This window comes from Euprymna scolopes, chromosome 25 (assembly GCF_053919585.1).
Source record: "Euprymna scolopes isolate OS-2025 chromosome 25, ASM5391958v1, whole genome shotgun sequence".
In the NCBI taxonomy this organism is placed as follows: domain Eukaryota; kingdom Metazoa; phylum Mollusca; class Cephalopoda; order Sepiida; family Sepiolidae; genus Euprymna; species Euprymna scolopes.
In genome coordinates, this window is record NC_136506.1 from 74,450,231 (window position 1) to 74,462,711 (window position 12,481).

A 12,481-nucleotide genomic window follows, 5' to 3' on the forward strand; every position below is an offset into this window, starting at 1 on the left:
TCCGTAGTTGTTGTCGTCTCGCCACGTTTTGGCCAAGTATACCTCTGGCACGCTTTTGAGTAGGATTGAAACCGCTATCTTCAAACAAAGGTCAGGAATTGTTGGCTGAAACGTGAAAAACAACAACCAATAAAGATGAAAACAACAACTAATAAAGATGAGAATAATAGTCCGAAATAAAAATAAATTAATATTAACATTTTTTTTTTTTTTTTTACCTTACCTCCACCTCCACAATTTCCTTTAAAATGACGTTTCTAGGTTTTCGACTATGCTGAATAAGATACTCTCTTAAGTAGTTTTCAAGATATAAAGACATGCATTATGCACTGTAATTCAGTTGCCGCCAGATTTGTATGCACATGCGATAACCAAATCTACTTCTCTCCGCCCAACACTGCCACACCCCCAATTGGGGGGGAGGGGGTTATAGTTTTTGCAGGTGGGGATGCTGACAACGAATATTAAGGTTCAATTTGAGGCAAATACTTTGACAACCTCCCCCTCATAAAATGGGTTGTCTATTCCGAAAGTCATTCTTAACATTAGGATGTTGGGGGTTGGCCACCAACAGCGACCATAGTTTAATTTATTACGGGGGGGGGGGGGACTTCCACCGAGCAACGCCGGTTAACAGGTCCTGCTAGTTTAGAATATTTGCCTTTCCCACCACCAAAAACATTTTGTACATATAGTGTGCACAGTAATAAGATAATATAATCTCAATTTTTTTCTTTTCAATTTTCTTATCAGTTTGTTTAATGCCAAACATTTACTCGCTATCTTATATATTCCAACAAAGATCTTTAAGATTCTTGCTGTCCCATTAAGTGCAATTGTTTGAATCTCTCTTGCACTTGGTTCACCAGGTATATTTGCCAGGTAGTTTTTTTAAATTCTTTTCATGTCCAGTTGCTCATATAATTACTGGAATGATAGAGATCTTCCTAAGATTCCAGTTTCTTTTCACATTATTTATACACAAGGCCTTGCTTCTTTCTTCCCTCTCGGTTCTGTTCAATCCAGCATCGTTGGCGACACTAACTTCTACTAAGGTTGTTTCTTTCTCCTTCTTTTCTCATCCGAATGTTTGTGTACATATTATATTACATGAAATATAAAAATGAGCATTCTTTAAATCCCTTCAATTCACGAATTACTAATTTATTGTTTGACTAGCTAATTATTTTATTTATTTATTTTTTTTTTTTTTTACTCTTATTCAGGTTTGTTTTACAATCTACAGAGGCATGAAAAAGTGGTAAAAAAGTGTGTGTATATATATATATATATATATATATATATATATATATATAACAAATAAATTTTATCAAAGGCAAGATAAGTTACTCTTCTACCTATTTGGAAAAGTTTTTAGTTTAATTGATCAATAATCATAGTGTTTATTGATATGTGTGAACAAGAAACATAGCGGCGAGATGACTCCTAAATGTGTGAAGTTTGTAAAATGAATTAAAACTAAAACATTATACAAAATACTGTTTAAAAACCACCAGATATGTTACCGTGATATATATCTGGTGGGTTTCTAACAGTATTTTGTATAATGTTTTAGTTTCAACTCATTTTTCCAAACTTCACGTATTTAAACAGTCAGCTTGCCGCTGTTTGCCTTATTTGCACCTACAGATAAACATTGTATGGTTTTCAAACTAATTAAACACTCTAAAGTGAGTAAAACCACTAAAAACTTTTCCAGGTATGTAGAAGAAAAACTTATCTTGCTTTTGATAACATCTATTTGTTAGATATTTGCTTTTTGGACTCTTTTTTCATGCCTCTGTGGATTGTAAAACAAGTCCTCTTATTCTATTGAAGCTGCTTTATGGTTCACAAGAGTTTCTTATATAAATTATTTAAATTCATGCTAACCAGTGATGCATGTTTTTTTTTTTTTTTTTTTTTTTTTTGCTTTTTTGTTGTTTTTTTTTGTTCATGTTTGTCCTCAGGTCAAAGGAGCCTATCTTTGAAAATCCGTGCATTAAGGATTCTATATTTGTTTGAATTTTTGATATATTAATACTGTAATTTACTCAATTTTTATTTTCATTAATCAATTTTTTTTTTTTTTAATGTATGTCTTTTGGGGTTTTCTTTCTTTATTTTTTAGTATTTATGTTCTAAACAATTTGTATTGTTAAAAATTATTTTTTAAATGAAAATATTTTCATTTTGCAAAAATTTAGTTTCATTGTTTACTATGAACTTCTCATAATTTTTGTGGTGGCATGACTTTGCACATTTTGAAAATGTTCCACTAAATTAATTTCCGTGGCAAATTATTTTGTTTATTGTTTATCAAATATTTATTGCATTCAAAAATGCAATGACATAAAATGAAATTTAAAAAATTACTCTAAGAAAAAAATTTAATTAGAAAAATTAAATCCATCAGAATGCATTTCGATATCTTCATAAACAATATGTTGATATTTAGAAAATAATTTTGGAGCATTTGAACTGTTAGATGGAAAGTCATTTAAAAAATTTGAAATTTAAAAAAAATTTGGAAGCATTTGAAGTGTTGAATAGAAAGCCATTTAAATTGGCTTTAAAGTTCTTAGCAAATCCAAGCTTCTCTCTTTTCATAATAATCTTTTTGACCTCCATCTGGCCCCCAATTGAAATAAATGGCTCTCATTTTGGGGGAGTACCATGTCTTGACAAGCTTCAGGAACCGACCTTCACTTCTGTTCTGAAATGGAACACATCCATCAAATCTGTTGCCAAGATCGCTGGAAAAATGGTTGGATCACTCTACTGCTCCAGTAGGTATCTCACTGCCGATGCAGTCCTCTATCTGTATAAGAGCCAAGTACATCCTACAATGTAGTACTGTTGCCACAATTCCACATCTGAGCTGGAGCTGCTTGGCACGCCTGATCTTGTTTTGATAGTTCAAAACCAGTTCGAAACCTAGTAGGTGATGTCCTTTTATCTTCTCTGCAACTTCTTTCCTACAGAAGAGATGTTGCGAGCCTGTCTCTGCTCTATTGTTATTTTCATAACAAATGCTCATCTGAACTCCAATCTATGCCCCTCTCTTGTCAAACTTTCACAAAAACACTCGACTACCTACAACCACTATCAACAATTTCCCACTCTATCTGTGGTTGAATCTAAACGCAGATTCCATGAACAAAGCTTCTTTCCTAGAACTGCCCGCCTATGGAACACTGTTCCACTGGCCTGCTTCCCAGCTGATTACAATATGGAAGCCTTCAAGTCCAATGTAAACAAGTTCTTGTTGAGCCGTCTCTTTAAATATTTCAAGTTTTACCCAATGTACACTATTAGCAATTACTATACTACTACCTTAAATTCATTGATCCTTATCCTCGAGTGGCCTTTGTGCCTTGATAAGTGGTGACTCCTTTAAAAAAAAAAAAAAAAAAATCCTCACTTAATGAAAAATTGAAAGCAAATCTTTTTTTATAATAATTTCATTCGAGTGATATGATCAAATGTGGAGCTTTCCAAATCCAAGGTAAATTTAGGACGCTAAATCTCCACAATCAAATTCACGCTCTTTCTTTATGAAATTTAATTAGTCATTTTTAAGACTATTTTTATTTATTTAAAAATTGAGTAGAAAATCTTGTTTAACGCCTTAAAATTAGAATGATTCTTAAGTTAATTAGTACAGTCAAAGAAAAGTTAGACCATGAATTTTAGACCATTTTTCAATTTCAAAGTTTTAACGTCCCAAAATTTACCTCTTAAACAAAATTGAAAGGTGAATTTAAGATGCTAAAACCTGCAAAAAAAAAAAAAAAAGTTGAAGATGTCAGCTTTAAGATAGCTGATATTGAAAAGTATTATCTTAACCAAAATATTTAAAGTTTCAGAACAATATTAGGCGCAAGTGCACTTTAGTTCACCTAAAGTATGTTTTTCGTTTTCAGGTGATGTTTTTAGGGTAAAAGGGGAGGCAATCCAAAATTGATGCTTGTGTTTTAATCGAACAAGTTCACGAAAGGAAATATCAAAACAAACATTAAATAATGATACATTTTTTGAGTTAAATTAAAATTGTTAAAAATGTGGTAATAATTGCAAAATAAATTATATAACATTCAGTTTAGAAATGGATGGAATGTATTTTTTGTATAACTATATTTAAAAAAAACATTTCTTTAATAAGTCTTAAGAATTGTAACTGATTTTTGGAACATTTTGATATGTATTAATTTGGGTTGTCTTCCCTTTATGCGAGTAAACCTCTTCCAAAAACAAATGTTTTCAATTAACTAAAATGAACTTGTGCCCAATATTGTTAAATTAATAATTTAATGACCAAACAATACAGTAATAATTAGTTTGTATTAGTAGGGCATAGTTTAGTCAATGGTCATTAACTTATTAATTGAACCAAATTGTTAAAAACTATGACTAATTTAATTAAGAGAATGTTTTGTAATATTAAAAATTCCCATCAGCTTTTCGAGGTCTGTGTTCCTATCCACTTGTCTCCTCACAAAGCCAAAGTTAGACAGAAGGTCAGTTTTTTAATATAGGGGAAAATCTAGTTCCCCAAAAGGAGGGCGCTTTGGTTTGGAACAAAAATTAAAATTGTTCTCCTCGACACTGGCCTTGTTTAAAAAAAAAAATCTAAAAAGATTTCTCCTTCTCTAACCGAGGACAGAATAAACTAAGTGTAGCATCATAAAAGATGCTACACTTTTTCCTAGCCAAAAAGCGTGCGTTAATCTGAAAATAGTACTGTTGCTTACTAAGGCCAGTGAATAGTAATCTGTTTACATTTCAAAATTTTTTGAGATGAGGATTGGTTATTTGTATTATTTGGATTCATCGGACTACTGTTCTCATCTTGAGTGTCATTTTTATAAAGTTTCGGTCAATGTAACCTCCAACTTTTTTCAGGTGTATTTTGTCGAACTCAGGAATGTTTCTGTCAAACTCTGGAATTTGGACGGAATTTTGAATGGAAGCTTTTATTTACTTCACGGGGGTAGCATGCTCTTGTTGCATCAGCCATGAGTGGATAGAGGTCTTAAGTAATTTGCAGTTATATTTTGCAGTCGCCCACACAGAGAATTGAACCTTCAACCTTCAGGAGAAGATCACTTTTACAATTAATTTTTCCAAGTATTATAACCACTGTGCCACGGGTCCCTGTGGACTGAAACGTGAAAATCACACTCCAAATGAGAACAGTAGTCAAACGAATCCAAGTAATTCAAACATTGGTTATTCATATTATTTGGATTTTTCAGATTACTGTACTCATCTTGAGTGTTATTTTCACGTTTTGGTTGATGTAACCACCGAGCTTCTTCAGGCGTATCTTATTAAACTCTAGGGAATTCAGTTGTAAGTTACACTCTTCTGGAGGTTGAAGGTTCAATCCTTAGTGCAGGCAACACTTGAAAGTATGATTGCAAAGTACTTAAGACTTCTACCTAGCCATTGTTGACAGAACGAGAGCATGCAATTCTCGTAGATTAAATAAAGGGTTTTGTTCGAAATTCCCAAGTTCGACAGAAAGATTCTAGAGTTTGGCAAGATACCCCTGAAGAAAGTCTGAGGTTATATCAACCAAAATGTTGTGGAACTAACAGTGAAGACGAGAACAGTGGTTCAAATAATCTAAATAATGAGTAATCAGTTTTTCCTTGATAACTGCTAAAACGTAACAAGTGAAGCACGCATGTTCTCCCGTGAGTGCACGGTGAACGAGGCATAAAAAAAATGACTAAGTTCAGCATTCTCCCTCCCCGGATTTAGCCCCAAAAGTGCTCAAGGCTTTAACATATTTAAATTTAAGTTCAGCACCATGCAAAACTGTTAAGTAAACATACACAGAAAATTTTGGACAAATATGGTAAAATAGTCTCAAATGGGGTGTTTTTTATTAGCCCTAAAAGAGCCCCTGGGGCACACACACACAAGCGTTATCGCGATGTCTAGGCAAACAAAATTATATAGAAATCAGTTAGTTACAACTTTTTAGAAAGTTTTATAAAAATCCGAAGCATCAATTTTTTGTTTTAGTAAGCACAAAAATATCAATTTTAGCCATTTTTAACCCAAAAGGCACTCGTAACGGGCAACCAGTGTTTTCCTGGAAAAGCTGTTCTATTACTTTTTTTACTCGTATCATGTTTAATGTTTGTGCAAAAGTTCAAATATTCCAAGTCATAGTTATTGAGAAAAGTGCGGACGGACAAGGGTGAATTTACAGGTTCGCCCTACTTTTGTCGGGGGACCATTTAATTAAAATGAGATTGTTGATCATAAACAGTTTTGTAAACCTCAATACCATAATCCACACAAACCATCTTTTTCTTTTGTGTTCTAGCGGTAGGTATTTATTTCCTTCCCATCACAGGAAGATGTAAGACAAGGTTGAAAAGTGGGGATAGTCAAACCAGTGCTCCTAAAGTAGGAGCACTCTGTAACATTGCCGTTACGTCACAAATGGACAAACAAATAAAATATCAGTCGGCATTTTCTTTTAACAAAAGCATTTATTACCGTTATATTCCGCACTACTTATAAAAAAAAAGTCTCTTGCTTCCACATGTTCATTTTACCAGGAACTCATTTTTCCTTCCTCTGACCGTATGCTGGTCACAACTGGCCCATTCTCGTCCTTACTATTTACACATCCGTTCTTCTCAACACTGATTTTGTTTGTCCTGAGCACGTGTTGCATTTCTTCTTTTTCTATCCTTCCTCTTCTCGTGCACACTTGCTAATTTGCATATTGTGTGGTTCTGCTACTGCTGGCCATCCTTCACTGCTGCTGATATTTTCCATGTGTTCACACGTACTGTTACATCTGACCTTTTAAAAATTGCCTGAGCAGTCCCAACGTCCTCAGTCAGTAAGCAATAACTTCCTTCTACCCAAGACGGAAGGCAACAATCTGGGAGAGTGGACCTCCTAGGACAACCTAGAACCATACCTCAGCGTGACAGATGCAAGGTCATTCCCTACTCAAAAATGGCAAAGACTGCCAAACTGCATTAAGGATGTATCTTTGACTGGAATGAATATAACCTACCCAGACACTGTCAAATGGCATTACAATGAAATGTAGATCTATAGAAACACTGATTTTTATTAGTTGAAAAAATTTTTCCAATAATTTTTTTAAAATTGTTTATTAAAGTTGTAAATCTATATATCTATAAAAGTGAGAATGTGTGGGAGAGGACACTTCTCAACCTATATACTCAACAAATTTTTAATCTACAGACTTAAAATTTGGTATATAGGGTATTCAGGCATGCGGAAAACGTTTTAATTGGTTTTTATCTGGAAAAGGACTGCTAAGGGGTCAAAATTAAAAAAAATTGGTACATGGGGGGGGGTCATCAGATTTTTATGTTTGTCAGCTGTTTCATGACTCGTTCCCACAGAAGATTACTTATGTTAAAAATAAGCAGGTTTGAACACACCTTTTCAAGATAGTGTCAAGCTGGCCTAATGGTTATCGTAAATGATCTCAGCTTGATTATTTTTTTTTTACTTATAAAAAATAGACTGCTTAAAAAAAATACTCGCATGCCTCAGTTTCTTTCTGTGTTTTTTTAAGGAATTTGATGTTCCATTTAATAACTACGGTATTTCTGTTTATAATAAAAAAAATTCTGCACTAAGTAAAATATAAGTGTGCATATTTTACGATCGGGCAATGCCGGACGACCTGTTAGTTTGTAATAAATTTCAAATCCAGTTATAAAAACACTGTAAAATGACTGATTTTATTTTAAACTAGCAGTGGGTGCCCGGTTATAAAATACACTTCAATATATTTTAATTCATGCAGATTTTGTATTATTACAGAGCCAATATTCTATTCAATATTATATTGTACCTAATATATAGTGATTTCAAAATAACTTGAGTGCCATTAACTAGAATCGAAACCAAAACATTTAGCGCTCCAGCCGTGTTTCCTATTATTTGGAGCTATCGAAAGATAAGAAAGATTAAACCACTTCAAGTTATGAAAGAATTTTTACATATGCACAAAAGTAATAGAAATATGTCGACAAGTTTAAATGAACACTTTGCATTTCAACTTGCCAACTTGTATGCGTTATTCATCCGTCCAAACAAATATTTTACTTATAAAGCATCCTTGGTGTATGATTATTTCTTAATTTCACTCTTATGTGACCAGTGGTTTAAGAGTTTGGTGCTAGTGCACTTACTGATCCGCGCTATTTTTAAAATCGTATTTCCAAGTTTAATTAAAGTTTCATGGGTTTTTTTTTATTCAATTGTATGGTTAAAGTATAGAATAGATACAAAACACCCTCCCCATGTTAAGAATGACTTTTTAAATAATAACGTTATTATTTCAGTATGGATGTGCACTAGTACCAAGAGTTTATTGGTTAAATATTTTCAGACACACACACACATCTACTGTTTTATTTATATAGAAAGTTAAATTGTAAATGTGTAATTTGAAAAAAAAAAAAAAAAAAGAAAGGTTACTCTTTTTTATACTGCAAATCCATATCCCCAGACTATATTTCTCATGAGTGTGTGTGTGCCTATGTATTTTGACAAAGCAAAATCTACCAGAAGTCTCAAAGTAGTTGCTAAAAAAAAACAAAAAAAAAAACACACAAGATGAGAAAAACTTCAGGTTTGATTGTTATGCTGACAGCAATACTTCTCATTTTACTTAAAAAAAAAAAATAAAAAAAAATAAAAAATTCATACGTCTCTGTTCATTCCACTTTTTTTCTCAAAAAGCTACTTGGCCGATGTGACTGAAATTTTGCATGAACTTTTTATATGAAAAGGTGCAGCAAACTAAGTATTGTAACATCCATACGATACACAGACTAATAGGGATTAATCATGACAATACCACATTTACTCTATAAATTTATTCGAAAACTACTAAAGCAATCTTGTTGAAATTTTGTATGGCTCTTTGTTTATAAGGTGTAGTGATTTAAATATTATGCACAATTAAATTAATAGGAATTAATAGTTAATAAAAAAAAATTAGTTCAAATTTAAACATATTAAACCATCAATTTGGCATAAGGCACTCATTCTTAGTCAACATTTTTTGCACATTTTTCACAGACAAAATGTCTAGTGTATGTATGTATGTATGTATGTATGTATGTATGTATGTATGTATACCGGCGACTAAACTGGTTCCCCCACCAGACTTGTTTGGTGAGGATGGCGGCTAGTCTCCCTGAAGGATTAAAAACAAGACCTTCCAAAGGGCGAATGAATTCTTTTTCTGGGTCAACGGCCAACTAGCACCATGTATATTTGTGTGTGTGTATATGTGTATTGGGGTGGAGAGGGCTCCCGTAAGCCGTGGTGAAGGCAACCTTTCTAGGAGAAGCAAATTTCTGATTTAAAAAACCATAAAGCGGAAGACCAGTACCCGCATTAAGCTGGTCTGCAGTTTAATTTGTTGCTGGCTATCTTGCTCTTGCTTGTTGCTGGATCTCAACATTTTGAACCGAGAGAGAGACTTAGCTGTCGTACAAAGCTAAGACTCTGTAACATCATCTTTGTATAGATACTCCCTCAGGTATTTGGGCTCATGGATTTTAAATGTCTGAGGGAGTGGCACTCGTCTGACAAGACGTTGCAATCATCATGTATATATATATATATATATATATATATATATATATATTAATCATTCCAATCCAGATGTAGTTAATTCACACGCATAAGTGTTTTTAGTACATCTTATATGTTCCGTTGAATAGTGGAAGACCACTAAACAACTCTGAGACAAATGTGTGTTACTTAAAAAAACTGTTAGAAAGTTTTATATATGGAACTAGCAGGACCCGTTAACTGGCATTGCCCAGTGGAAACATCACACAGATCCAAAACAGGATCATTAAAGGACCCCCACCCCCACCCCTCACTTGAAAACAAATTAAACTACAGTTGTTGGTGGCCACTTCCGTCCCTGGAAAATAGTGGACACTGGCAGCCGTGGTCCAAATGAAATAATCTGGCTTCCACTATCGGGCATTGTTTTCCAGTGTCAGTTAGTGGAAGCCACTGTCTGTGATTGTCAGCATTCTTGGGTACTGGCGATTAGTGCTGGTTTGGAGCAATAACCTGCAGGTACTGGCAGATTCTACAAAAATGCATTTAAGGGGAAAACGTTATTACATATTTATTTGTCATACCTAAATCAGTATAACTTCAAAAAATTTAGAAAAATGGTCCATAAGAAAATAAGTAAAAGCACTAGTTTTCGAAGTTATGGACTCTCACTGTATATTAACTCTTTAGAGTGATCAAAATCAGTAATGGATAACTTCCCTCTACTGATGACAGGATCTTTCAAGTCGGCCATCATTTTTCCTGATATACTGCATTTTATTTTTTTTTTTTTACTAAAAGCAGCTCTAGCACATCTTTTACTAGTCAACTTTTAGGGCATTCATTGTCAACATTAAGCTCAAGAAGGAATTGAATTAAATTTCAGTTTTACGTCGTCTTTTTTTATCTTGTTAGGTGAAAGTACAGAATAATTACAAAACCCCCTCCCTTCTGCATGTGGAGAATGTGTTTTCTAAAAAATGAAACAAAAATAACGTCTTAGAAGTTTCGATAATTGCTCAGAAAAAGAAAATTTAATAAAATACTCTGCAGAAAGTAAAAGTGGTAAAAACAAAAAACAAATATATAACAAATAAGTGTTTCCGTAGCCTATAAAATTTACTTCAAAACCTACCTGCATAATATCTTGGTGTTTTTAACTTATTTTTAAGCGTTTATTCAGTTCTAATAAGAAAGTGGCGACATAAGTCACAGCTTTGAAGCCAAGGTAATCGGTCAAAAAAAGAAAATTAAATCAAATCGTCAACAGGAAAAAAAAAAAAAAAGAAATATAGCATCACTAAACTCTTGATAATCACTCAAAAATAGAAAATTAAATATTGGTACTCGTAAAAGATTTTTTTTTTTTTTTTTTAAGGGCCGTTTGGGGGTGGGGGGCAGTGGTGTATCGGTATTTTGTGCATTTACATTCCCAAACCAATGTTAAAGTGCAAATAATTCTAAACCTGTTGTTAGAGCTCATTGTAGTAAAATTATAAGGGTTCCAGTATTTTAATTTTAATAATTTTGAGCAAATATCAAAACTTTAACGAGGCTATAAAGGTTTTTTTTTGTTTTTTTTTTTTTTAGAGAATTGCATCATGTTTAGAAGTTGATTTAATTTTTTATGTTTGTGCTATTATCAAGTGTTAAAAGATGTACATATATTTTTTTTTCGCATGTATGTTAACATGCTGAATTATTAAGAATAAGTTGCCAGTATTTAATTTTCTGTTTTTGAGTGATGTTTGTATTTTTTAAGCACTATTGTCTCCTGTAGAGAAGTGTTTTTTTTTTGTTTGTTTGTTTTTTTTTTTTGTTAGAATGTATTCTCAGAATCCACCACACAATTTTGCCACAGTAATCTTTAAAAAGTATATTCCAGTTTAATTTAAGCTTTACAGCATCTGTTATTAATTTGACAGGTGAAAATATGCAATATTTATAAAACACTATCCCCTCCTCACATTTTTTTTTTCCTAGCGACACTATATTGTAATGTTCTGAAGTGTTCATTTAGAATGATCTAATTCCAGGATAAGAGAATTAGTGGGCAACCTATCAAAGGCAGCGGACTTTCCCAAGGGAGACTTTATTTTTTTTTTTTAATATTCTACTACGGGAAAATAATGGTATATTTGTATGTATTGGCCAGTTATGCCCACTGTGTCGAACATGTAGAATCCCTCTCGGTATCGACTGGTTGCAGCAGTAGGTATAAATATTTAGAGGGAAAAATAGGTACTACTTCCTCTAATGATGTTTTAATTGTGATGGTGTTGCTCTAAGGATGTAATGTAGTATTTTATTATCATGATTGACTGTGTCTGCAAAGGTGTTCGAAAACTACGTAAGATAGCGTCTATTAGCCTAGCTGTATTGAATTTGTATGTGGCATTTGTTGTTGCAAATGTACAATACTTTTTTCCAGAGAGGAATTTCTGCGGCTACTTTATTAATATAGAGATGAAAAAAGGGTTTGGGAAAGAAAAAGATAAGACTAAATGGAGATGTGTAAAGTCTGCAAAAATAAATTAAAAATCACTTATTCTAGTGTTTATAGGCACTCCCCCCCCTACCCCAACTCCCCAAAAAAAGAAAAATAATTGAATTCAAAACATGTGGGAAATGTCTTGCATCGTCATAAGTATGTATGTACATTGATAGAGTACAAAATAGGCTTCGTGGCCTAGTGGGTGATGCCCTTTTTTCTTCCCTGCAACCTCTCTCTCCCACAGGAGAGACGTAGCGAGCCTGTCTTTGTTTTATCGTTACTACCATGGCAGGTGCTCGTCTGAACTCCAATCTCTGGTCCCCTCTCGCCAATCTTTCACGATAAACACCCACCTAGCTGAAACCACTGTCAAAAGTTTTCCCC

At 33.3% G+C, this 12,481-nt stretch overlaps 1 protein-coding gene across 2 annotated transcripts in view; it reads left to right on the top strand.

Moving 5' to 3' along the window:
- Positions 1–12,481, top strand: part of LOC145247434 (heterogeneous nuclear ribonucleoprotein Q-like) — a 110,286-nt gene that overhangs the window by 14,820 nt on the left and 82,985 nt on the right. The gene's annotated exons all lie outside the window — the stretch shown is intronic.